Below are 26606 nucleotides of genomic sequence, written 5' to 3' on the forward strand. Positions count from 1 at the left end.
CCCCAAACGCTACTGTTTGAAAAAGAAATCGATTGGTTACAAAACTACACAAAATGTAGTTAATTACAAGTAATCGATTATGTAAAATCGAATATTGACGCATGTGAAATTGAATATCGAGTAAGGTAGACTTCTTCGAAGCATTTTATGTGTATACGACTGGGATTTGATTGGCTAATCAAACCGTGGCAGACGATGATTGGGAACCTCGCCATCCGCAAGTGCACTTGGTGTTTGTAAATTGCTTTCTGTGGAAAGGAAATGACGCAATATCTGTCGCACATCTCGGCCGACACCTGAACGGCGCCGTAAGGGAAGGGATATAGGAGGGACGGAGAGAAGAAAGGAAGAAAGAGGTGCGGTAGTGGAGGTCTCCGGAATAATTTAGACCACCTGGGGATCTTTAACTGGCCCTGTCATCGCACAGAACACGGGCGCCTTTGCGTTTCGCCTCCATCGAAACGCGGCCGCCGCGGTCAGGTTTGAATCCGGGTTCTCTTTTATGTTTGTAAACTCGTCACTTGTGTATATATTGCTTGCATCTGACCTTAAGGGTGCCACAGTGAAACAACACGCCTCGCTGATACGAAGTTTCCACAGTTCAGATCGCGACAAGCCGCTTAGACAAGCGCGCGAATTTTTGCCGTGATCCTTGTCCACCAACATGATGGCCATCTGGCATGCGCCAGTGGAAGCTGTCTATACGTTCCTACACAGAAAGCGACGGGGGGAAGGGGGGGGGGCAGGTGGAGAACGTTTGAGCTACTGGAGTATTGTTTCTTCGCATGCATTAATTTTCCCAGCATGGCCGCTTGTATGAAAAATTGAATAAGTTTAGTCATTGAATAAGGGGTCTATATACCATTGAATGGGAAAGTGCCTATATACCATTGAATGGGAAATTCCTGAGCATTTCGGCTGTTGTGGGCCTTTTTTCTTGCCTGCGTTACTTTATGTATAAACACTCGTAATTGAGTTCGAAATTGAGTTCTTTGGGATGTCGCCTCAGCTTCTACCACGAATCCGTGTAGGCAAAGAAACAGTGAGGGTGCAGTCATTTTCTGTTGTACTTCATTTTTAATTTCCGAAAGAGTGCAACATGAAGAACTTTCGGTGCTGCTTAACGAACAAATTTTGTATTCGGAATGGAATTCACCACTGCTTCTTTTTCTCACTTAGGAACACAAGTGGCATAGAGGAGCTTTAGCCAGTTCAAATCCTTAAACCGTGCCCTGTAGCGCCATATTATTACGCGAGAAGAAAAACACGATAGTGTACGTCATTTCGAGAAGTCGTTCATTCCTCGATTTCGCACCAATATCAGGCTGCAATCTTCAAAGCACAATCGTCCTGTTATATGGAATCGGTGTAAAAAAATGAAAAATATTAAACACAGAAAACTCCGGCATTATTTCAGTCAACTGTACTTTCTTTAATCTAATATTTCATGTCTTGTTTTGAACCTGATATTTTTTACACTTTCTTTATTCTGGTTTCGTGTCTCTGCATACGCGCCATCTTTTGTACGCTTTGTATTTATCTATGTATCTTTCATATCCCTTGCATCACCTTGGTTTTTTCCTCCGTTTAGATATGCCGTGTATGAACAGGTCAAATAGGTTTCTGCATAAGTTCTATAAACACACCAACAACCGAAATGAAGGCAAAACGAACTATTTACACATTTGAGCACCTAGACAGACAACATGCCCTCAAAAATTCACTGTGATCACGGTGGCACCGGGTGCAGTGTCCTTTTCGCTAAATTCACTTTCACATGCGCTGTTGACGTAGCCGTTGAGGTTATGTCCGTTGATAGCGTTTTTCGTGACGTCAGGGAAGCCGTTCACGCACTCATGCATGGGCAGCGCCACGTCCCATGTTTTGCCGGTGGCGTCTCCGCTGGAGACTTGGATGGCTTTCAGTTCCTGATTTTCGTCCTTAATTTTAGAGTTGTCACTCATGATCGATTTCTTGGGTATGATTTTGGTTAATAATGCATTGTCCAGACAGGCCACGGGGCACTCGATGAAGATGTAGACGATGGAACCCACTACATAGGACATGATGGCCTGGGACAGGTACGCTTGAGCCTGCGAACATCAAAAATGGCTGAGGATAGCAGCGTGTTTGGACACCGAGCTGCAGTTACTCTGCGTTGCCGCTGCCGCGCCAGCGACTAACAACGGGCTGTCCCACATTTGAACGCCGGATCAAGAGGCCACTTATCAAACACAAAGGCAGCACTGGTTAAAGATCCCTAACGTGTAATCAAGTTAGTAAAGAATCCTTTCATTGCAGTTTGGTCTGTGAAAGTTAGCCGATCTTTGTGGCGTTGGACGATATGCCTGTGCTTGTTTCGGGATTCAAGCGACGCATGCGAGTCAGACGCGTTTCATTCACGTACCTGCAGGAATGGCTGCTGACTGATGTTCTCTCGGCAGAGGATGGCGTTGCAGCACATCAGGGTGACGTGCACGAGGTAGACGGAGAAGGAGAGCCTTCCCAGGGGTTACATATTGGCTAGGCGAGGATCTTGTTGACGAAGCCGCCGTGGCCCGTCGCACACGCGTACATGACCCAGGAGGCGCCCAAGCTCCAGGAGGCGCGGTGGAGGCCCGCGTAGAAGGCCGACTCGAGCCTCTCCGGCTGTCGGCCATCGAACCAGGTGCGCACTCCCAGCAGCGCGGCCAGGGATGCGGTGGCGGCCAGAGCCCATGCGGCGCCCTGGATGAGCCTTGACAGCTGGTTTTGCCGCACGGCAAGGCAACCGAAGGTCATGCCGACGAACAGGGAAGCCGCATGCGTGTATGCCTTGATGTAGATGTTGATCATACTCCTGCGCAGTTCACAGAGGTAGAAGGTATAATGGCATGCCCTCATCCTCTATAGAGACGATCTAGCAAACGTTAAAGGCCGCTAATGATAGGTACGCAGGTACACTGAAAGACGAAAACCAAGGGAGCGAGACTCTGTGAAACTCCCGCTACTCCAGAATGTGAAATTAGGAAGAAAAAGAAGCCCCTCAACCCACATCTCGTGCTTTTCTTCTTTAAGGGCATGATCGACACACGAATGCAACCAACGCGATCAGGTATACTCATTGCAGTCGGGGGCAAGTTCAGAATTTGTTTCACGTTGTAGACGTTTCCGTTGTAGCTATGCCGATCATGCAGAGTTTATACCTTTTGTGTGCACCTGACGTTTTCATGCTACACCCCGTGCACGCCCTTCAGGGCCATGACGGTTTCAACAGCATTTCACGCCTGCTCCTTTGTACAAGCTCCAATCTGACGATGAAGCTTTCTGTTCATGCTTACGGGCAGACGCATATGAAGCTGTACGCATATCATTTGCCATGCATACACTGTACTCAAGGAGCTTGCATTGCTCCTCCTCTGCGTCGTCGTTACCATAGCCCCACCAGTATGATGCTCATTCTCGCTCCGCACCGCTTGTCGCAACTACTAAGAATCTTATAAACGCCCACTTTTTCAAAGACTTACGTCGTGTTCGCAAAACAAGCCTGCACGTGTACTGCCAGAATGACTTACTGGACGTCTGCAGTAAAGACAATGTTGAATTGTGTGTAGTTTTTGACGTAGACTTGGATGCCCGCCGTCAGGCAAGCGGCAGCTAAGGAAGCTGCCGTAAGCCACAAAGCTACCTTAGGCCACCTGAAAAATGCACATGAAAGAAACGTTTCTTCACATTTCTCTTTCACTCATAACTGAACGTGCGCAGACAAACTAAGAGGAAGACGCCAAGGGATCAAAAAGAGAAGAGCTTAACTGAATGTAGTTGATGCGCCAGGCTTTATGGTTTTTCTTTTACGCCGGTTGGCAGCATAGACCGTAGGTAATGCAATATTTAGGGCATGTTGAAGGAACTGAGCGACAAAAAGGCTTTCACGCTGATACTTCACAATAACGACATTCTTGCGTATGAATCAGCGGCTCCGTTTGCTTTACGCTTATGTAGACGATTATCCATTGCCTGTTGCGACTAAACATGACAGCACACTTCAATTTCAAGCAGATTATAAGCTTCGGAATACACCTTTCATTGATTCAAAAGAAGATAGGTTTGCTATTTGAAATAGATCAAAATAGCAACACGTCAGCTCTAATGCTTACACTAAGTCTCTTTGGCAAAGATGAAAAATGAGTCACTCGATGTAAATAGCAGTTTATCTCATGCAAGCAAAGTCCCCCATAGCAGTGACAACACGAGAAATAATGTTCACCTGGGGAAGATGGCAACCATGACTATAGTGCTGTGAATTGCAATCTGGTATTCCATGGAGATGTACCAGTAGTGTGGCATACACTGCAATCCAGAGAATAAACCATGAGCAGCTCATAAAATACCTTCTGACAAGCGAGATACACAAAATACAAATGTTTCAGTTACACGTTGCAGTTAAGATTTACGGTTTATGGTTTATGAGGGTTTAACGTCCCAAAATGGCTCAGGCTTTGAGAGACTCCGTAGTGAAGTACTCGGGAAATTTCGACCACCTGGGGTTCCTTAACGTGCGCTGACATCGCACAGTAACCAGGTCTCAAGAATTTCGCATCCATCGAAAGTGGACCGCCGCGGCCGGGATCGAACCGGACGCTTTCAGGTCAGCAGCCGAGCACCATAACCACTGAGCTACCGCGGCGGGCTGAAGTTAAGTTTTTGCATTGTTTAATGGGAGAAAAAAAGTGTAATCGTTCGTCAACGAACGAACAACGTACACTTTTATTCTTGCTCTATAGGTAACGGCTTCAGGCGCATTAGACAGCAGAGTGATGTATGTTTACATCGGTGCATCCTTATACGTGCCTGCACGTGTGGGGTCTTTGAATCTAAATTGCAATAATAATAATGCGACAGCCCACACTGCCATAGAAAGAGACTTAAATCCCGAACACAACAAAGCGCAGTACGGGGTCTGTCAGCATGCCCGTTAAATGGCCACACACGTCACAGCCTCCCAATTATCGTTTCAAGTAGGAAAATCGAACTTCTGCACAAGCAGCTGAACGAGCTTCAACGCGAAGACTCACCAGGTCCTTGTAGTCGTCCATGTAGTTCTGGCTCATGGTGAATGTCTTCCACCAGTTCTTGTCGCAGGGCTTCATCAAAAGCGGCCAGTAGTCGTGCAGCGGGGGTCCGTCCACGATGGCCGGTATGAGGTACACGAATCCCAACAACGCAGCCTGTGCAGATGCAGTGGATGCATGCGTTATAGCCTACCCGAGCGCGCGTACAGGTGCAAGCAGCTATGGAGATAGCTTGGGCGTGACGTCATAGGCGCCGTGAAAGTGGACCATGCTTCCTCAGTACACGTTGGCGTAGTTGGCACTAAGCGGATTAGAAGAGCGCGCAGCCTTTCACCGTGGTCTGGATCCGCCAACATGGCAGCTGCTGTGACGTCGGTGCAAGCTATCCAGAGGTTATCCCGAAACTCAGGAACGCCTCAAACGGAAACTGAGAAACAGACCAACTAAGAAAGAGTGTGGCTGCTACAGAATGACCCTTGGGCGACATGGATAAAGGCGGCGCAAGTGAAGAGTGCTTGTGTATAGGTCCTCTGTGCTGATTGCGCTAGTGGCATTTGCAGGATCAACAGTGTACTTCTCAGGAAACGAGTACCACGATGTCTACCGACAGAGTTATCAGCGCCAATAACCAGCTTTGAAACACGAACTACCTGTGGGTGTGTAACTACATACAGCAGTGCCGTTATTAGTTCGGAACATCAACGGCCATCGGCTGTTCACAGTCACCATTTCGTAAAAAAAAATAACAAAGACGATTTCTGGCGTGAACTCGCGTGCGTATGTTGCCTTTTTATAGCTCCTTTCTCTGTAAGCAGTGCTCACCCAAGCTTTCGATACGCATGAGGCTCGCTGCAACAGAAAGGAGGTAAATAGCTCTGTGTGTGTAGCCGGAAGAAACAATAAGTCGTCGTAGTTTTCTTGCAGCCCCGTCACTTGGACAATGAGCTTCGTGAACATAAATAAGTGAACATATTCCCTCTGATGGGAGAAAACACAGGAAGGATATGGAGAGAGGTTAAGTACGCAGTCTTTTCTTCGCATTGATCTTCTGTCAAAAACTCTACTTATCTATACCCTTTCTTTTCGTTCAGTAAAACACGTCACAAATCGAAGCTCGTAGTTGAAGCCGTGCAGTGTAAATCATTCAGTTCTAAACTATGTATCGGCACAATACACGGCGGCATTCCTTCCCATTCCGGCTCACCTGATATAGCGTCTCCCGAGCGGCATGATGTAGAGCAATACCGGCGAAACGTCCCTCCCCAGGAAGCCGGAAATGAATCCGCTGCAAAAGTTTGATTTTGGTGCAGATGAATCCTCTCTCGTTTATTCAAGCGGTGCTCATGAAGAAAACAGACTTAGGATAGAAGAGAAAAACATATGAGGGTCACTGTGGGAAGTCCGGTTAGCATTTAGATTGGGTATGATAATTTAAGTAAGGAGCTTATTTTTATATTAGTGCTGTTTTAGGTCAATTTAACCAATAAACTGGATATGTCATGGAACTGCAAGAGGAGAATAATGATACGGAGTTTTTTTTCCCCCAAAATTCAGTGGTTGAGTAGAGAATCACATTTTCAACTTTCGATTCCTGTGCTCTCTAATGATTCTCTTTTCCCGGTGATAGTTTTCAATCGGGAAATTCGAGTGGCAGGAGTAGAAGGGTATGTCTCCGCGCGGTCATTTTCACTGCCTGTTTTACAACAAGCGTGGAATTAACGATATAAACAAACTTTTTTCTCTCGCAGTCGTGCGCGATTCCTCTCTCATCAGCCAAACGCTGAGCCTGGAACCATTTGGGTAGAATTGCTACAGTGCTGGTCGAAGTGTTATCCGTCTACTGTCGCCATCAGTCCCAGTTCAAGCGCTGCTATAGCCCCCTCATCCGTTAAACCGTTATCCGCTAAAGCAACGACATTGCGATACTTACGTTATGGCGAGAAATGTCTCCACAGCCATGAAGGAGTTCAAATGGACAGTAACCAAGAAGTCCTCTTGTACCCGACGCAGGAGGCGAATCGTGTTAGCTGAACGGAAAGGAAAAATCGTAAATATACAACTATTGTCATCCTGAGTGACTGCTGAGGCCTGCTGACTGGACTACCCGCGCTCGATTTTACATTAATTCTGGCATACTTCCGACCAAACTAAATCGTAGCTATCGTGTTAAGTTCATGCTGTGATATAGTTGTATGTGGTACATGAGTTTCGACGTCCCGAAGCTCCACGCGGGTTATGAGAAGCGCTGTAATAAAGGACTCAGAATTAAATTCGACTGCTTGGGGGTCTTTTACATACGCGTTTAGCGCACAGCACTCGAGCGTACTTTGCATTTCGCATTTGTCGAAATGAGACCGCGTTTCGGTTCCACGAGGCTGCACTCGGCAGCCAGACGCCACATCCACCGAGCCACCGCGGCGGGTAATATCAGGCATAGGGTATCTTCATACGCTGGATTAACAGCGTTCAGTGAGTGCCAGGTGGAGTCCGGTTGCGTCTAAAGGACGACCACCAATCTAGTAGTCCTGTTTAATGGTTGGCGGTGTGCCTAATCAAAGTCAACGACGACTGGGTTATCATCTCTGTTCCCATTAACGTGAGAACGCTTTTTAAACAACACTGTTGCCTACCTGGATTCTAGCGCCCCCTCCTCTTTTTCTTCCCTTTAGGTTTCGCGCCAGCACCCTGGAGCTTCCTTGATACTCACAGCTGGCGTGAAGGTCTCGAAGCATGTGGCTGCGTCCCAGCACCACCCACGTGGCCGAGAAGACCCGCACGCCGTGGATGAATCCGAGCTTGTTTGAGTAGTCTCCCCAGTTGGACATCTCCATCAGCTTCTTGAAGGCCCTACGCAGGGAGACAGACTGCACGGCTTCGTGCACGAAGCCTGCGAAATGGCACCGGCGATGTTCACAGCTGCGACAGAGGCAAAGCGATCGGATATCATCGCGTTGCCGAATCACACAACGCGTCGTGAGGTTTGCTGGAAGCTGTTCGATTATTCTTGTCTCCCAACATTGTGAAAGCACTTTCCTTGAGGCTTCAACGCTCTGATAGAGTCCCAGGCTGTTGTTTGTGGCCGGATACGATACAACCTTTTACACTAGCCCCGAAGGTTTCCTTCATACGCTAGGATACCTCCATTGTCCGCCTTACTCTGCTTTATTTACTTTTTTTGCCAGAATAATTGTGCTGTAGGTACAACTGTGGTTTGTACATTGAAGCAATAATTCAATTTGACGAATGTGCCTATGAGTACACAGGCGACTGCAGCCGACGCAGCGCTGGCTATCGGAATTACACAATACCTTTCGGGCGAGAAGGAGCGCCGCAGCACACAGACGCTATGTGTGCGTGTGTGTGCCTTCGTGCGCGCGTGCGTGGAGTTTGTAGATACTGCGCTCGCGACCGGGGAGTGAAGAAATGAACTTGACAGGACTTGCTACTTCGGCTTATTATGTATGCATAGTTCCGCAGGAAGGAATGGCGCGCCAAGAACAGTTAACGTTGGAAGAAAAACACCCACGCATGTTGTGTTCTTATTCCAAAGTGCAGTTTTTGTTGCGCCATTCGTTCGAGCGAAGGCACGCGACCGAAAAACTTTCTTACCCGTGAAGGCGTTGTATTTCGTCAACTTGTCTTCTGCCGCCACCACCGTCCTATAGATGTCGTATGCAGTTCCGAAGAGTTTGAAATCCGTCCACAACACAAATATGCACCTGCAAAAAGTGCGTAAAAAAGAAGTGTCTTAGGTTGTGCGTAAGGGCAGTGCAACATTCGAAGAGCCCACAACCACTAAGAGGCGAGTTGCTTACAAAAACTGGTTACACGACTCGCATTCGCACAAAAGCGAAACAGAAACGACAACAAAACAGGGTCTGAACATTTTGAGTCGACGACAGTTTACGCAAGTTACAAGAGAGAATACGTATGGGCCCACAAAAGTTTCTGGAACGCCGAAAGCGCGCAAAACTTGGATTACCTCGCTACGTACAGGCACAACCAGGCATCGATGCTTGTCTCGCAAGAAAGTGCGGAGCACATTTCATCAATTAGTGACTACGCGCTTAGACTGGTCAGGAATTAAGCTTTGTTGTAATTTTCTTCTTCCGAACACTCTTGTGGGCACCGGCCCGTTTTGGCTGTAATTGCCGAGGTGTTGACCAGAAGACAAGCACACTGATATGAGAGGAATGCACTCGCATATTCACTAACTGCTGCTGCCTGCAGTACCAGCAACACTTGGTTTAGTGGTCGAGACTTTTTAGAGTAGATTGCTCGTGGGCAGACTGCGAAACTGCCGTAATAGAAGCAATGCGCTCAATCACAGCGCAGTAAATGGGTCAAGAGTGAACTGAAAGCAATCGGTATTTGAGGGAGAGAAAGGAAATCCATACACATGGAATAATACACGTACCCACACATAGGAAAAGGAAGCACGATTGTGTTTGCCAAAAGAAGAAACATTTGCATAAATAAATAAATAAATAAATAAATAAATAAATAAATAAATAAATAAATAAATAAATAAATAAATAAATAAATAAATAAATAAATAAATAAATAAATAATGCCTCCGGGGCCGACGAAACGGGGCATGTGGCGGTGGCTTGGACGGCGGTAGAGCATAAAAGGCCGGGCTACTACGGTAGGCGGCAAGGGTGGGAGAGTGACGTGTACTGGTGACTGCTTCAGCATAGGTGAGCGGTGCTGCCACAGGCAGAAGTGGGCGGCTGGACTGCAGAACTGCAGCTAAATGCTCCTGAATAGCACGGCGGATAGTGGGCGTGAGGGATGCCGCCTGGTGGAGTGTAGGGTAGAGGAGGTCGAGAATGTGATGTATCAGAGAAAGCTGGCGAGCGACTTCTCGGACGAAGTCTTCAACGTGCTGCATGAACAGGGACTGTTCAGAAAACGATACACTATGGCCAAGCCAGCAAGACCCTCCGCAGGCGCGCCGGACTGCCGCGTAGAAGCGCGTTGCTTTCGTAATTCGTCGTAAAATTGGCACAGCTGGATGACTTAGCGACGGAGCTGGGGTTCTTCGCCAGGAGCATCTGAAAAGCGTAATCGGCGATCCCTTCAAGGATGCGATTGACTTTATCAGTTTCGGTCATGGACGGGTTGACACGCTTGCACAAGTCAACGACATCCTCGATATAACTAGTGAATGCCTCTGCCGGCAGCTGAGCTCGAGCACGAAGACGTTGCTCGGCGCGAAGTTTCCGGACGGCGAGGCGGCCGAAAACGTCAACGAAGCTCGTCTTAAAGGACGACCAGGTGGGAAGGTCGGCTTCATGGTTGTGAAACCGTAGGTTGGCAACGTCCGTGAGGTAGAAGTGGACGTTGCTCAGTTTAACGCAATCGTCCCACAGATTGCAACTGCTGACACACTCGTAGGAGGCCAGCCAATCGTTGACGTCCTGGTCGTTGGTGCCACTAAGGAGTGAAGGGTCACGCTGGCGCGGCAAGCCGGAACAGGGGATGGTGGTAGGGATGGGCTGCGATGGTTCGCTTGGACTTCCCGACGAGAAGCGTTCCGCTTTGAAGTTCCAGGATGAGGAGCGGGACGGGAACCGAGACACACCCACGAAGTGTAGAGGTGTTTATTAGAAGCGCCGGTTAGTGTGTGTTGGTCGAACAGCGACGCGATGGACACACTCACAGGCATAACTCGAAATCCCAGCTGCACTTCGTCTACATCTTCGCTGCGCTGTTTGAACTGCTGCCGGTCGGTCCCATTACAATATAAATAAATAAATAAATGAATAAATAAATAAATTATTTAATTATTAATTAATTAATTAATAACCAAACAAACAAACAAACAAACACACACACACACACACACACACACACACACACACACACACACACACACACACACACACACACACACACACACACACACACACACACACACACACACACACACACACACACACACACACACACACACACACACACACACACACACATATATATATATATATATATATATATATATATATATATATATATATATATATATATATATATATATATATATATATATATATATATATATATATATATATATATATATATATATATATATAGGCATCTGAAGGGTTGCATATTCCTCATTTTTTACCCAATCAGGGTTTGGCGTTGGTCTAGCTTGGCTGGCCGGTCAATATAACACCACGCAGCCTTCATATTAACCTTGAGATCACCCACTACTGCATGGAAGAAATGGAGACGCGGGTGTCCGATATGCAAACACGAGAACATTGAAGCCGATATTCATCACTTACTGTGGGAGTGCCCAGCTCTCAAGCCTACAAGGATCCGGCACCACAAGGTAGGGGGTCATTCACCAAGCAACCCTGCTTCATACACTGCCTGGACGTAGGGACCGTACCATCGTTCGCCACTGGACTTCATCAAATCAGCTAGCCTTTTTCCATACATTTAATTACGGATTCATATTTAGTCACACATTCACCCATAATTGATACCCTGTGGCAATAAATTTCGTTTTAGAAAAATGTAGACGCCAGTTGTAAGAGTTCGTGGTATGAGAAGCTGTACCTCGGTTCGAACATGGGAATACTGTAAGGTCAGCTGACTTGTGGTACTGACTTGTGACTGACTTGTGACTTGTGGCACTCCGTCAACTGTTGTTCACTCGCTGACAGAGATCCGTTCCGAACACTTATGGTCAGAAAAGACGATGCCAAGACTGGGTTTCTTTTTATTTATTTTAATAAAAAAAAAAACTCCCAGCGAGCGCTGGGAATTATAGATAAAGTCTACAAATAGTCTGCACTGTTTTTAGCTTTTCTCTGGTTCTCTTTGCCAAGAGGTGCATTATGATATACACTGTCAACAAGCAGCTGTTCACGACAGGCACCTGCTTACTTAACTGGACGGAACCTGGCCCTGTTCGCTGCTTCGTGACCTATTAACTCTGCTGTAGTGATTAAAAATCGACTGTAGAAATTAAAGTAAACAGGCGATTAGAATAAGTATTCTAATTGATGTGAATTAATGGGTCATTTCTGCAAGTCGATCACTGGTCCTAGTACAGTTTCAAAAAAAAAAAAAGAAAGGTGTGCGAGTGTATTTTCGCTAGTCCAAACTCAGAGTTCCGTTTTTAGGTACTGAAATCTTAGCGAGGCGTAGATGTATACGACACCTGTCACGACATGGGAACAATAAATGCGTCATTATGACGAAGAATAGAGCTTAGTAATTTCAACTGTTTTTGTTTTTTTTCTTACCGCCTATTCCGTACGTATTATCATGGTGATTATCACGGTACGTATTATTACGGTGGAGGCGAGGATGCAGTTCTCTTCAAATAGGACACGTATTTACGTGGATGGCGAGGTTTTTCTGAAGAGCGATGTGCAGCCACTTTAGCAGGGACACACTTCTCAATTAACCTTTTAATTAGCCCAGTCTGGTCGTTACGGCCAACGGCGAGGTCGCAGCTGCTGTGAAGATGATGTGAAATTGGTTTTTAAAATGAAGAAAACGTCGTTCTCCAAAACCATGCAGCGCGAGGAAATCTGGTGATTTTTTGCCCGAAATCGTAATCTTAGCCCATGATGAGTGCTGGAAGTTCGGTGCAAAAGCATTGTACTCTGGTGACGTGATGCAATTCGTACGGCGCCCGATTCGAGCCGCCTCCGCTATTGTACCGCGGCATGCATTTTGTCATTCACTTAATAATAATAATAATTGGTTTGGGGGGAAAAGAAATGGCGCAGTATCAGTCTCATATATCGTTGAACACTTGAACCGGGCCGTATGGGAAGGGATAAGGGAGGGAGTGAAAGAAGAAAGGAAGAAATAGGTGCCGTAGTGGAGGGCTCCTGAATATTTTCGACCACCGGGGGATCTTTAACGTGCACTGACATCGCAGAGCACACGGGCGGCTTAGCGTTTTTCCTCCATAAAAACGCAGCAGCCGCGGTCGGGTTCGAACCCGGGAACTCCGGCTCAGTAGTCGAGCGCCCTAACCACTGAGCCACCGCGGCGGGTCATCATCATCAGCATTTCCTTCGTCGCTTACAAAAACGACGGCAGCGAAGTAGGGAAAATAGAAGAAGGATAGGAGATATAGTTGAAAGAAGGAGAGCATCGAAAGGTGGCTCGTGCGCAACAGACACTCTGTGTGCCAAAGACAACAGTCCGTCCGGTAATCTGTTAGCCTCATATACCAAGAAATTCTGGACAAGCGCAATTTTCGAACACAAAGTTAACTTCTCGGTTTTAAACACTTATGCCCCGACGTTTTCTCATATCTTAAATTGCTCCATGACAATCAATACACCCACAGAACACTACTTGGTACGCTCGTACTTTTCTGCTATTTATTGTCAAAGGCGTCCCTTATTGGATTTCAATGGCAATCACCACTCGGCGCCAGCGCAGGACAAACTTTAAAAGCAAGATTTTGCTACGGCTCAGGACGTTTCACCATTCCCGCCAATATGTTCATAACAGTGTCTTATAATACTCCACAGTTGCCTCACAAATAAAAGTGTTGTCCAAGAAAGCTCGACTTGGAGTGGCCGTTGAAGTCTGTGTCCTGCAAGAAGGCCAGAAAATCCAAGAAGGCCTTGGTAGAAAGAATATAATGCACGTCGGGGTATCTGTTGGAGGCCCAGGCGTCGGAACCTGCATGCAATTCGTCGTGGAACGAAGTTGAGGCACTGACAAATATTTGCTCCGCATCTCCTCAGGGGTGCCACAACGTGGGCAATCGCCGGCCAGGGAGAGGAGGTCATGTCGGCAAAGACGCGAGCCAGTCCAGCAGCATACCAATCGTAGCCACACGTGTTCAGGCAAGCGAGGCACCTTCCTGCAGCCGGACGGGGAGGCGTTGGAGACGCCGGGATCGCGAGGAGTTCAGCGGCAGCTGGTGCTCGATAACGGGTCTCCCCAAGTCTGACGGTACCACATCGGGCTCCGTGCTTCGCTTTCTTCAGTGCGCCTGCAACCTCGTTTGAAATATTTGCAAAATTATTCAACACAAGACGAGAAGCAACTATTCGCGGTCGGCCTAGCTGACCAGAGGCCATTTTAAGTAGGTTGTCCAAAAAGTAATGACCCTCATTTTCAATGCGGAAGCCTTACTTGCCCCATTAAACAAAAATCCGTGTGCGTGTCCGCGCGCGCGCGCGCGCGTGTGTGTGCGTGTGTGCGTGCGTGTGTGTGTGTGTGTGTGTGTGTGTGTGTGTGTGTGTGTGTGTGTGTGTGTGTGTGTGTGTGTGTGTGTGTGTGTGTGCGTGTGCGTGTGTGTGTGTGTGTGTGTGTGTGTGTGTGTGTGTGTGTGTGTGTGTGTGTGTGTGTGTGTGGCGGAAGGGGCGGCCGGGCACTCGATGGTACTCATAAAAGATGGCGTCTAAATGAAACCTCGGGTCGTATTCTAGATATTCGCCTAACCGCCCAGAGCGGGGCGTACCCTTGACGCGCACATAGAGGCGTTGCCAAGGTACGTTGACGCAGAATGGGATGACAAAATTGGAAAAGAAAGGAAAAAGCATCACAACGATACATACTGTCGTCTGCTACTAGGCGCCAAGTTCAAAAAACACCGATGCCCTAAAGCATGCCTGAAGCCGAGCATTTGCGGCGCGTAGGTGCGCACGCGTCCCGTATTACAGCCACTGAGCGAAACAGTGCAATGCGTTGTGGTCTCAGCGTATCAGTGCATACATATGCGTTGGCCAGCAAAGGAATATATGGCTCTGGCGTTGGTTCTTAACGCGGCGCGAATAGTCGCAAGATTAGTGAAGGCGGTTTAGCGGTAACTGCGTGAAGCGATGTTCTTCACGACTCTCCCGCTGCTATACCCACAAGAAGCGACGAAACTTGGCGGCAGAGCATGAAAAACACTATAAGTGAGAATTATTTGGCGGTCCCTGACTGCCGCTTCGTTGGCACATGCGGCGTTAAGCGGTAACTCATCGCGCGCCCATACAATGAAGGCAAAGGAAAAAGATATAGTGGAAATTTACCGCTTTATAACTTATTTACGTCGCATGAAAAAAGGGATAAAGAAAACAACTTGACTGAAAACTTTGTACCTTTGTCCATTCACGGCTAGGAACATAGGTGGAAGAGCTCTACGAAGCACGCAATCGCGCCAGAATTAAAATGGACTGTGCAGAGGGAAGCAGTTAATGCGAGAGCGGCACCGCGCTGCGGCGCAATTCGACTGGAAGCTCTGCTCAATTTTATGCAGAATCACCGCGCGTTGGCCAGCGCGCCCGATGATAGTATATCGGCCAAGGAAAGGCGGGCGCTACGCGTGCGGCTGGCAAAGGATTTTAATTGGAGGCACATGGGAGAGTGTTGTGTTGTGTTGGGTTTTATGGCACATAGGCAGCTAAAGCCATCTTGCGCCAAGCTCAAGGTTGTCTGTAGAGTGTTTAGGAATATGAAAAATCATCGATGGTGTAGATGGCCTAAAAGTATTGAACTGCCTTGTAATAACAGCGAAGAAGAAATCTGGAAATAGCTAATGGTAAAAGCCGCAAAGAAGGTCAGGTAGCCTCAGCAGCTATCCTTGGCTGAGCAAGGATCCTGAGGTTCCCAACCAATGAAATAAAAAGCCTCAGCCTTCTTCTTAGGAATGAAAAAGTGGGTGATGTGTATCCTGTACTAAAGCAAACCAGTGGTTCAAGGTTTACAGCTTTTCAAGTACCCCTGCTTCTTTTAGAAAGCTAAAAACGGAATGTATGTTAACAATGGCATTATCACTTAAGAGCAGTGCTGGATGAAAAGGATTGCATTCATTATATAATTGAGTAAAATACTTTTTTCTTAGTGTTTCGAGTTGCAGACATGAAAATAAAATGTGATTAATCGTAAGATCATCTCCGCATTCGCAAATAGGTTTGTCTTGTTTTGTTAGCAGGAAGTTGTGTGTAAGGTGCGTGTGAACTATCCGGAGACGGCATAAAATCACTTCCTTAAAACGTTCCTGGTGCACGCATGATTTAAATTCACCTAAACTGACTTTACCAAATGTAGTTTATTACTCACTTCGCCGTTCCATTCCGACTGCCATTTGTCTTTTAATTTACGCTGTACTAAGTTTATGCAATCCTTAAAAGGTATATTTACTTTTTTATTTTCTTCCCACGAGCTTTAGCAGTAAAGAAATCTGCTCTCTCGTTGCCTCTTATTCCGACATGACTGGGAACCCAGCAGAATTTTATGTTTTGTCCTCGAGTTGTGGCTGTTACTATCTTGTGTATAATGTCACCAAGAATCGGAGTGACTGCATTTCTAGAGTTCAAAGCTGTAAGTATACTGAGGGAGTCTGTGTAAATAATACTGTTGGTAAGGTTCTCGTTTTGTATTTTTTCTACGGCCGCATAGACTGCGTAACATTCTGCAGTGAAGATGGATGAGCACTGTGGAACTCGTACTGTTTTCTCCGACTTTCCTCGGACCACGGCGCTCCCTACGTAAGCGTCTGTTTTTGAACCATCTGTGTAAAACTGCGTAAAATATCTGTATTTTTCTTCGAGTGAAAGCATTCTTGTACTATATGTTGTTGCGGAGTTTGTTTTTTATGGAACTGCGTAAGAGTGAGATCACAGATTGCAGGAAAATTGCACAATGCAGGCAGTGGATCTCGTCTCCGAGCAATGTCAGGTAATGCATCTAGTACGCCGAGGTTTTGGCACATCTCTTCAAAACGCAGGAGCAGTGGCCTGATAGCGAGCGGTTTGTTGTTAAACAATGTTCTAGATGGGCACTTTGTGACTATTGGGGAACATAGGTGTTTGGGCAGTGAACGAATTTTTTAAATGTATGAGCATGTGAGCATGGTTCTTCTATCAGTAAGCGACGGTTCGTTGATTTGTACATATAGGCTATTTATGGGTGACGTTCTGTAAGCACTAGAGAAAAGACGCAAACCTAAATTATGTATTGGATCTAGTCGTTTCAGGTAGGAAGGTAATATACATCCATAGTTCAAGGTGGAGCGTACCACTCAGCGATAATTTTATAAAAGACATGTCCTGTCAGCACCCCAACGTTTACGTGACAGTACTTTGAGTATATTTCGGGATCCGGAGGCTTTATTTTTCAGTGCGTTTACATGAGGCAGGAAGTTGAGTTTTCTGTCAAAAGTTATCCCTAGAAATTTATGCCCATTTTTGACGGGTATATGTGTTCCGTTCATATGTATAAATGGGTCGGTTTGTATGCCTCGTTTCAGCGAGAAAAGGATGACTACTGTTTTCTGTGTGGAGAACTGGAAACCTTTCTGATCTGCCCATGTCACTAGTTTAAGCATTGTCAACTGTGTTTGTTTCTTGCATGTTGCTATGTTTTAGGATGTGCAGGCTATTTGAAGATCGTCAACGTACACTGGATACAGGATGGACTTTGGGATTATTTTACTTGTCGAATTCATTTTTATAATAAACAATGTCGTGCTTAAAATATACCCCTGAGGAACCCCGTTCTCTTGAACAAAGCTCCTGGACAGGGTTGATCCCAGGTGTACTTGAAATGAACGGTCCAAAAGGAAGTCAGTGAGGCAGTTTAACATCCTACCGCGGATACCTAGGTTGCCCAGGCCGCGGAGTATCCCAAACCTCCAGGTTGTATCATACGCTTTCTCCATATCGGAAAAAAAACGGCAAGACAGTGCTGTTTGTGTATAAAAGCTTCTCTTATTCTGTTTTCGAGGTGAACTAAATGGTCTGTTTTTGAGCATCCCTTTTTATAACCGCATTGATGGACATCAAGAAGTTCGTGGGATTCAAGAACAAATGTTAATCTTATATTAAGGACACTTTCGAAAGATTTCGCGAGACAGCTTGTGAGGGCTGTCGGCCTATAGCTACTTGGGGAAGTTGGTGGTTTTCCAGGTTTCAGGAATGGTACTATAATGGCTTTCTTTCACTCTTTAGGTATTTTTCCTTCTGTGAATATTTTGTTAAAGAAATTCAAGAGTGCCTCTATGGCAGGCTGGGAAAGATGGGCAAGCATTTGATAGTGCATCTGATCGGGTCCTGGAGCAGTTTTTTTTGTCGGCAGACAGTACAGCATTGATTTCTTGGAGAGTCATTAAATTGTATTGTTGGTTGCACCTCCACTTGTTGGAAGTCTTTGTTTTTAGGCAATACTTTTGTATTTCAGGAAGGACTGCGTATAGTGAGATGGACTAGAAACTGCAGCGAAGTGTTCGCCCAGAATGTCTGCCTGTTCCCCTATGCTTGTTTGTATGCTAGGTTTTGTCAAAAGAGGAATCGTGAACGGTGAGAACTTGCCATATAATTTCCGAAATTGTTCCCACATTTTCTTTTATGTTATTTGACAACTGATAGCTGAAATTTAACACTGCCATGAAGCTTTCTCGGCACTGCGACGGACGTACCGAGCTTTTGCTCTTGCCTTTTTAAAACGTACGAGGATCTCATGTTTACGGTACCTGCGAAATTTGCCCCAAGCTCTGTTTTGTTGTTTTTTCGCTTCCTTGCATTCCCTTGTCCACCACACTTTGTTTTTTTTTGCCGCATCACTCCTGAAGACAGAGGAATAGATAGGTGTGCGGCAATAATTATACAATTCGTGAACATTTCGTTTATCTCGTCGATGCTGAGGTTTTCTAAAACTATATCTTCTAAATTGGCTTGTGCTCTAACAATTTCCCAGTCTGCTAAATGCATCTTCCAACGTCGCGGTTTAATTGGGATGATTTCTGGCGCAGATGTAAAACTGATTACTGCTGGAAGGTGATCGCTGCCATATGGGTTGTCGATAACGTCCCATTTAAAATCGTTAAAAACAGATGGAGAACTAAAAGACAAATCTAAACAGCTCATATTGCCCGAGGTTGGAGAGCAGTATGTGGCCTTTTCCGTGCTTAAAATACATATATTGTTTGTAAGAATAAAATCTTCGATTGTTTGCCCCCTAGAGTCGCAGCGCTCGCTTCTCCAAAAAGGGGAGTGAGCGTTAAAATCCCCAACTACCGGATATGGCTCTAGAAGTTCATCTATCAGTTTTTGTAGGTCATGGACTCTTAATGCAAAGTGGGGACGAATGTACACGGAACAGATTGTTAGTGTTTTATAGCTGACGATGCTGACTGCTACCGCTTCAAGTTTTGGTTTGAGCTTGATTTCTAGAGCAGGGACGCCGCGCTGAACAACAATCGTGACGCCTCCCGAGAGTCGATTTTCCTGCTCTCGATCGCGTATAAAAGTTTTATAATGTTTTAGGATATGCACATGTTGTGGACCAAGATTCGTCTCCTGAAGACAAAACTATGGGTAACGTTCACCCTAAAATATGTGTTATGTCACTAATTCCGCGTAAGTCCTCTGCAATTCCACTGAATTAAAAAAAAACCATGTTTATGTTTTTGAGAGGAAATGAAGGGGGATTTACCTATGTGGTGGGCCCATTATGAGGGGCCTGTCTTTTTTACGCTCAAGAGAGCTGTTCCACCTCTGTAATGGAGGCGGTGTGGGTGTTGTATCCATAACCTCAACCGAGGTGCTGGAGGACCGCGGAAGGGCCGCGGTTGTGTTAGTTTCAGGCCTCTCCCGACGGGGGGAGGTCCTGCGGGATGCCGACCCATGTACCGGCGCTCCCTGCTTTGAGGGTGGCAGAGCAGCCTTCGCTGTCCCTGCCTGGGGCGTGGGTGGCCCTGCATGCCATAGGCTCTGTGAAAGCGGCCTCGGCAGGGGCCGTAGTGCTGTGTGGTGCTGCGCCCCCGCGCATCACATCAGCGAAGTTGGGTTTTGCTGTGAAAGAGAATGTGTTGGTAAAAGCAAAACGCCTCCTTGCTTCTTTGAATGAAATGTTTTCTTTTGTCTTTATGGTTATTATTTCTTTTTTTTTCCAGGACGGACACGCCCTGGAGTACGGAGCATGGTCTCATTCGCTGTTTGCGCAGCGCAGTGGTACGTCACATTCCTCAGAATGGTGATCTTTCGAAGGGCATTTCGCGCAGGTTTTGTAGCCGCGGCAACTTTGTGAGCCGTGGCCAAACTTTTGACAGTTGAAACATCGGCGGGGATTGGGTATATAATGTCTGACGTTGACTTTCAAGTATTCAACTTCGATTGTTTCGCGCAAGGTACTGATGTTAAATGTGAGGACCATGTGTTTGGTATCTATTTGTTATCCCTGCGGATCTTGATTCGGTGAACGTTGATTACATGCTGGTCAGTGAGCCCTTCAAGCATTTCGGCTTCTGTGAAATGGGTAAGTCAGATTGAGAGATTACACCTCGGGCTGTGTTTAGAGATCGGCGGAGGGTTAAAGAGACAGAGATGTACCCTATAGACACAATGTGTGAGAGTTTGGAACACTAGATGCTGTCGCACAGTTCAAGAAGTAAGTCGCCGCTGGCCATTTTTGAGACCTTGTAGCCAGGGCCCAAGGTATCGGTTAAGCATTTTGACACAAATAATGGGGATATTATTCTTGCCTGTATTCCGTCACTTTCACCGTGGATTACGTGGAACTTTGAAAATGTTTGTCTCTTTTTTGAAAAAAAATTAGCTGCTTTGTTCCGCCGTCTTTTTAGAGAGCGATCAGGTTTAGATAAGGGGGGAGCCATAAAAAAAAATTAGTTTTTTGGTCATGGTGCCAGCCACTCAACACGCAGTCCAACAAGGGGACGGGACAGGAACTTGAAAACAAGTCCTGCCCCCGCCAGCTGTACATCTCAACTATAACCAAATATGACACAACTCAGGGCAGTTGGTCAGACAAGGTTAACCCTCGCTGCCAGGAAAAAAGGAAAAACCAAGAAGTGAGTAGGATATAGGAGAGTTGTGAGACAGAGACAGGAAAGTGAAAGATAGAGGGGAGGATAGGAAAAGGCGACTGCCGATTCCCCCCGGTCGGGTGAGGCCGGAGGTGCCGTCTACAGGAAGCTGGGGCCAAAGTGGTGTGTTGCCTCCGCCGAGGGGCCTTAAGGGTCCAAACGCTCGGCATCGGCTCAACTACCAGGATCCCCTTTTCCTCGGACACGGCGATGCCACGCACGGCTAGGCGCGGGTGCGCGAGTCCGTGGTGATGCACTGTTCACCATCATCCCCTTGCGGGGATGTGCCTGTGGATGCTCGGGAACCCGTGGTTTCGCCATTTACCAAAGCCTGCAAGCTGCAGACGCCACCCTGCGGGGAGCACATGGGAGAGGCTTTGCCCTGCAATGGGCGTAGTCAGGCTGATGTTGATGATGATGACTGGTCGTCTGATGGAAGTTAACACCACGATGTTTAAACAAAATTTGCCACTCAGAGCCCAGTGATTCATTTGCTATAAGGCAACCGTTACGCAGCTGCGGCAGCAACAGACAGCTCCTTTTAATGCAGCAACATTCCTAGTAAGAGAGAAAGGTTTAACGCCTGGAAAGATGAACATAAAACCTGGAAAAAAAGTCTTCACATATGCTACTCAATCTTCCGGAACGGGACGAATACAGAGCTGGAGGGTGATGCCACATTACAAACAGCTTCATGCAGTGGGCAAAACACTTGGTTTATTCGCTTCATGCAAGTTATCTTAATGTGAACATACACAGGCATTATCTAGTGCATGTGGAACATTAAGCATGAACATGTCTCAGGGTGAGGCGAAGGAACCAAAGGAGAATAAAAACAACTGTGAAGTTGCAGGCATCACAATTAAGAAGGAAGAACAGTAACACGACAAGAAAAGCACAAGCATGACAGCAGCAAGATAACACACAAAGGACACAAGAAATGCAAGGCTAACGTGGCCCTCAGAACAATCTTTCAGGGAGGCAGCATCACACGCAGGCAGTGGTATTCTGGCAAAAGGTTCATTAATGCTGCATGATAACGCTGGATGTGTAATGATTTTGGCAAGCCCAGTGCACTCCCTGAGGAATGTACAACAGGCTTCATCAACGTTTGTTGCCTGATGTGCAAGTGTATAACCTTCCCTGTGTACACTTCTCATCACATACATATTAGGGCCATTGTTGGTTCTTTTCAAGAGGTGTATCACAATGCGGTTAGGCAACATTTACACCATACACTGATGCAATGAAGACCCTGTGATGGCACTAATGTGCACTGCAGGAGAGTAATGATCCAATGAATTGCATTCACTTTCAAAGTAGTTTCCTTTACTGTGCATTAACATAAACAACCGAAACTCTGTATGCACACTAAAAACATGACGTCTACAGTTCAATGAAGGCCACCATACCATCAGTAGGCGTTGAAATGTTGGCAAAAGTCTGGAAGGACACTGAGGACAAGTCGAAGTTGCTCTGTAACAATTCATTACCCCAAAGTTGCTCTGTAACAATACATTACCACATTCCAATAAGAAAGGGCCTGCTTGTAATTAGAACAAAGCTCGTGTACAGCTCATAGATTATTTGATCAAAGAAACACTTGAAGTGCGCAAGATTACCGTGGTGAACTGCATTTGGAAAGAAGGCTATTACAGTCCTTGACTATGTGAAAGAAAAAAAAAGGGAACACTTAAGATGCACAGTGGTGTGTGAACATGGGTGTGTTTTTCAGCACGATTAAGTCAGTTTGAAACATGGTAAGCAAGTCATGAACAGAAAGTATTCATCACGAATATAATGGTACAACAGGTTGCAAAATGAGGAAATTGGAGTCATTGCTCGTGCATAACATTTAGGCTTCCTGAAAAATTACCTTCTTGTACAGCTTTGCTGGCTATTTTCTCTTCAAGTTCAAGGAGAAGTATGAAAGCAATCCAAGACAGGTGGAAATAGGCTGCTATCTTGTTTTGGACTGTCAGAAAAAATTTTTTCTTTGTGATTACTACCAGGTATTATCTTTACTGCTGCGTGGAATGCGATGGCATCGTAATTACTGCTAATATGTTATTGGGCAATATGTACCACCAGAAAAGAAAGGTATGGAAAGCCTGCACACACCACTGTCAAGGAGAGGTTTATAACAGGACATCATTAAAGATGCCATTCAGCGGAAAACCCAGCGTTATCCAACCGGCATTGTGTAAAAAAACTGCACCACGCATGCATGTCTGGAACAAAAGTCACTGAAAACAGCATTTGTAATTTAAATCAAATTTCAGCACATGTCTCAAACTACTTCGCCTTAATAAAGTAATAGATTTTACATACAAAAAATTTGATTAAATTTCAGTCTGGCTTCAAAGACGCTCGGGTCACCAGCCAGGCACACACTACCGACTAGATCACGCAGGCACATTGACAGTACTGAGGTACAAAAATGGGGGGGGGGGCGTGATGTGTGCGTGCTGTTGGCTTCATTTGAAGCTTAGTAATGTAATTACTGCAGTTAACTAGAGATGTGCCAGTCAGTGAGAAACCAGTTATAGTAATATCATGTAGGCGAACTGCAGTGTGCAAGAGTTCATAAACAAGAATGTCGAACCTGTGTTAAGATAATTGTGATACATGTGCGAGCATGAATGGAGAAAAGCGACTGTGTGTGTGAAGAGAAACCACTGCAAGGATCCATTAAAACTGTCGCATAATTCCTCAAATGGTGAGCTTAAGTGTCCTCCAGCTGTATTGGAGGACACTTAACAAGTTGCTATGTCTTTTAGGTGTTGCAACTTGTCCGAGTAAGGTGTGTTTTGCATGTACAGTGAGTGGAAGCCTGTATTGCCAAAATAATTAATTTTCATCACTGTCCTTAATGAATCCTAGAATTCTTTATGCAGCCTAATTCAGACACATTACCTAGTGCAACATTACATATTGAACAATACTCCTCGTGTTAAAAAGATAAGATTTTTTGGACAGACCCTCCTTTCAAAAACATTCAGCCGTGGACACGCACATTATTGTTGCCTAATTTGCAAAGAGGAGTACCCAGAAGTCACCTTTGCTAAACAAAAAAGTGGAAGCACGTACACTGACGGTCCAGTCACAATAAGGGTGTAGAGGGTAAACAGGTTGTCTGGGATTTTTCTTAAAGCCACCGAACATCCCCAATTTACATGAACGAAAGTGCAAACGGCTGAGTCAATGAAAATGGGATCGAACACAGTTTGACTGGGAGGTTGATAGCCCAGAGCACAAAATTATCCCGGAAAAAGAAAAAGATCCTGGACCTGGGAAGACCACCTGAGTAACCCAGAAAGATGAATAACAAAGTTTACTACTACTACTATTACTGTCAATTTCCAGCTGGATTACTGAACTGGATCATGCCCTTCCAGCTGCAAAATGCCATTTGGAGCTTTATTGTTGAAATTACGTCCAGCTGCATAATTTACACTTACAGTTACCTTCAACTGAATTAATGTAGAATTTGAAGCTTTTCATCAGGGGTACAAATTTCAGTTAGAAGATGGCAATGGCTAGCCTGACAAAACTCTGCCCAAGCCTTCCATTTCAATCTCGAAGATAATGACCATGAAACAATCGGTTGACTTTTCCGTCAAGAAAAACAGTTATTTGCGGTATAATCACATGCAGCATGGGAAAGAGCCAGTCGAAAGCAAGCACACAGAGGCAACCAAATGCCATGAAGGAAAGCATGTTGCAATCTTACCATACAAACAGTGCCACACAAGATGTTATGCACCCTGGAGAGATGCTGTAAATGACTGCAGACGCAGCAACCATGCTGTATGTTGAGCAAGTTGTGAACTGCTGGCTCTCCACAAACGCCAAAATAAACAGCAAAGCACTGATGAAAGCATGTCCAGTCAACATCATGATGCTCGAAGGGAAACATTTTGGTGCCTTCCTGTCTCACTGAAGCACCAAATAAAATGTGCGTTGTGTACAAACAGAACACGTAAGGAGGCAATACAAGGAATGTCATATCTTCAAAATCACCAGCGCATGTGTTGAAGCACACACTCAGCAAGTTGGCCGATGGTAGGCGGAAAGCACTTGGGAAACTTCCTGACTTTGTAACAATACACCCCCCCGGGAAAAATTCAGGGTGGCACTTTGTTGACCTAAACTGCGGTGAGGGGAAATCCTTTAGCGCAGTGTTGCTGCTTGTGTCGCTGATGTTGATTAAAGACTACACAATTATTCGCTTCACAAAACCTTCTCATTAGCACGCGCACGCTTGGTTGCTCGAGACACAGGAGAGGGTTTAGGCGGCATCCTTCCAGATCGCCATTCAGGAGGCGTCTGGCAAGACTGCCAGGGAAACGCTCCTCTCTAACGATGGTGGCGCCACTCAATCACGTCTCACGCATGCGCAGTAGGCTGAAGCGCAGGTATTAAGCCCTATTATTGCTAATTAACTAATTACTATTTAACTGTGAGGACACCAGCCTGCTTACGAGGAGGAATGTGAAAGCATGCGTTTTGAGGAAAGGTTTTTGAGGGAAGGACACAGTAGATCTCATCCACGGTAAAACAGAGCAGAAAAACACAAGCATGGAACAAACACGCATTATCACACCGTCTGAAAAAAGTTAGGCGAAAATTTCAAATTGATGTTGTATTTTCGTCTCGCAGAAAATTAAGCAACATTTTCTGGGCTGTGCAGCGGAAGCGAGAGTCCCTACTAGGAAGGAGGATTGGTGTTGGGTGTACCAAAGCACACGTAGAGAGGAGGGTAGAGTGCGTTGAAGGTGTATACAAGATCCCCCTTTCATGCGGTGGATGGTATGTTGGCCAGACTGGGCGATGTCTCAACGAACGCCTGAGGGAGAATCACAATTCTTTGGACAGGGCAGCTGGTTCGAATTTGGCGCTGCACTGCAGTCAACCTAAGCACACATGCGCCCCATTGCTTCATCAGACATTCGTCATCTTCAAACATAAGAATCAGATAGTAAGGGAACTAGTAGAGGCATATCACATTGACAAGGGGAGTGGAGCATGCATTAGCAAGCCCTCATTATCACTGGCTAAATGCGAAATCACCTTTTTGGAGCATGCATTTGTAGAAATGTAGATTTAAGATGTTCAGTGATGACGCAGTGCTTCTTCAATATTTTTTGTTCTGTTTAGTGTTTCGCTGGAATAATATGTGTGTACGTAATAAATCACCAGTTGAAAGTCAGCGCTCGTGACGTCGTGTTTGTTCCGTCCTCGTGTTTTCCCGCGCAGTTTTACCATGGATAGTAGTAATCAACCTGCCCAGCTTTCACTACTTCTAAGTAGCTCTCACATCTCTCGAAATCTCGGTGGAAACCTCAACCACTTTTGATTTTAGCTATGGTGTGACACTTCTATGCAAACATCACCGATCGCGAGTCATGAGCCTATAAAGGCTTTCGCCTTGAAACTATTCTCTGTAGTCATGAATACTACTAATAAATTGAAGGCCAAAAATATGGTCGTGTTTATAGAACAGCACCAAAATGAAGAACACTTCACCAGCTTCTTAGCAGTATGCTGTTAAACTTGAAACAGAGAAAATGCGCATTGATTGCTTGTGGCATAGCTACATGTGAAAACCATGGCAGTGAGTGCGATTCCCACACTCAGCTGATCACACAATTCCTGCCTGTCAGGTAGAACCCAAATAATGCTGTGTTCTCCTCCTTGTTGTAGATGTTGATGCTCCTGTTATTGTCACCACTCACCGGTGGTGTCAT

The 26606-nt window shown here is 45.9% G+C and overlaps 1 pseudogene across 1 annotated transcript; it reads right to left on the reverse strand.

Annotated features, from left to right (window-relative positions):
* Positions 1 to 1426: 1426 nt before the first annotated feature.
* On the reverse strand, positions 1427 to 26606 carry LOC144121011 (nose resistant to fluoxetine protein 6-like; annotated as a pseudogene). The gene is made up of 13 exons (XR_013312510.1): positions 26516 to 26606; positions 13577 to 13721; positions 8661 to 8770; positions 7759 to 7938; positions 6982 to 7078; positions 6256 to 6336; positions 5337 to 5352; positions 5055 to 5240; positions 4247 to 4329; positions 3551 to 3677; positions 3374 to 3381; positions 2408 to 2839; positions 1427 to 2093 (listed from the first exon to the last, which is right to left on the reverse strand). The product of XR_013312510.1 is annotated as a nose resistant to fluoxetine protein 6-like (transcript).

Source organism: Amblyomma americanum, chromosome 1, assembly GCF_052857255.1.
Source record: "Amblyomma americanum isolate KBUSLIRL-KWMA chromosome 1, ASM5285725v1, whole genome shotgun sequence".
NCBI classification, from domain to species: Eukaryota; Metazoa; Arthropoda; class Arachnida; order Ixodida; family Ixodidae; genus Amblyomma; species Amblyomma americanum.